Source organism: Frankliniella occidentalis, unplaced genomic scaffold (assembly GCF_000697945.3).
Source record: "Frankliniella occidentalis isolate FOCC.00 unplaced genomic scaffold, Focc_3.1 Scaffold27, whole genome shotgun sequence".
NCBI classification, from domain to species: Eukaryota; Metazoa; Arthropoda; class Insecta; order Thysanoptera; family Thripidae; genus Frankliniella; species Frankliniella occidentalis.
The window spans coordinates 1,773,914-1,775,163 of NW_026267157.1; the positions used below are offsets into that span (position 1 = coordinate 1,773,914).

General features: G+C 63.9%; 1 protein-coding gene and 1 long non-coding RNA gene across 2 annotated transcripts in view; one reads left to right on the top strand and one right to left on the bottom strand.

Annotated features, from left to right (window-relative positions):
- LOC127749037 (uncharacterized) overlaps positions 1-1,229 on the top strand; it is an 8,841-nt gene extending 7,612 nt beyond the window's left edge. The window contains exon 3 of the long non-coding RNA XR_008010924.1: positions 48-1,229. This is a non-coding gene — a long non-coding RNA (uncharacterized LOC127749037). The remainder of the gene's footprint in view (positions 1-47) is intronic.
- LOC113209320 (uncharacterized) overlaps positions 1-1,250 on the bottom strand; it is an 8,782-nt gene that overhangs the window by 5,956 nt on the left and 1,576 nt on the right. The gene's annotated exons all lie outside the window — the stretch shown is intronic.

The window sequence follows — 1,250 nt, forward strand, 5'->3', positions numbered from 1 at the left end:
TTTTATTTATTTTTTACCGCTCTGCCTCTCCTTTCAATCATTTCCAGCGGCAGTTTAGCGGCAGCGGCAGCTGACCTGGGGCGCATGCTTAAGAAGGTGCGGAGGTGACGAACCGAGCGCAAGTCCGAGAGCGAGCGGGAGAGACAGGGAGACCTACCCCCTCCCCTCGCATGTCTCGTCACGTCACACAATTGGACAGGGATGAAAACTACTGACGAAGAGAGAAGAAGAACGAACGAAACTTGCGCCACGACGACAACAACGAGTAACCGCTCGATGGTTTAATGACGATTTTTTCGGCGGCGCATCGTGACTGCGGGTGACGACGCTCGGCTCTCTGGGATGCGGCGGCGGCGAGAGGCAATCTGGAGCACGGCGGCGAGGTGTCGGCGTGTGGTGCGTGCGCCTGACGTCACCCATTGTTCGCCCATTAAGCAACGCTCTAATACTCTTCTTTCTTCATTGACTTCTTCGCCTGCCCTGCGCGCTGGTGGCGGCGGCGGCGGCGGCGGCGGCCTGCAGGGTGCGCGCTTGAGGGGCAACCACCCCGCGACCTGAGGAGAGAGAGGGGAGGGGGGGGGGAGGGGCGTTTGGAGGGCCTGCCGCGCTGAGCCGCCACGGTCAAGGACGAGAGAGGTGTTCGGAAGCGACGCGCAGAGCGGCGCGGCGGCGCGGCGGCGCAGCGGGCAGGCCACAAAGTACCTCCTCACCTACACTCCAGCGCAGCGGAGCGGGCGCGCTCGACGGCTGCTGCTGCTGCTGCTGCTGCTGCTGCTGCGGCTCAATGCTCATCCCCGCGCGAGGACCTCACAGCTGGACAAAGGGGAGCGTGCTGCAGTGGGTGGCCAAGGTCGCGGCCTAGGCATGAGGACCTCCCGGCGCACCGCGCGAGCACTCTCACCCACACACACGCACACACGCACACACGCACACACACACACACTCTCTCACACACACGCACACGCACACTCACACACACTCGCGCGGATCTTTGCGGCTTCCTGGTGCGATCATCCCGCGCGCGCGCCCGCTCCAGCTCGTCGCCCTCCCGCCGCCGGTCACCACCACCACCACCCGGTAACCGCACATCAACCGGCCCGCTCCATCAACGAGTAACTGCCCCGTGTGGCAGTTTAGCTGGCGGGGCCGCACAGTATGTGCTCCAGGCGCGACCCGGGCGGCTGCGGATGTGGCGGAAAGGTTCAGCCCGCACGCACACCCTACATGCACTATGGATTTTAATTTTTCTA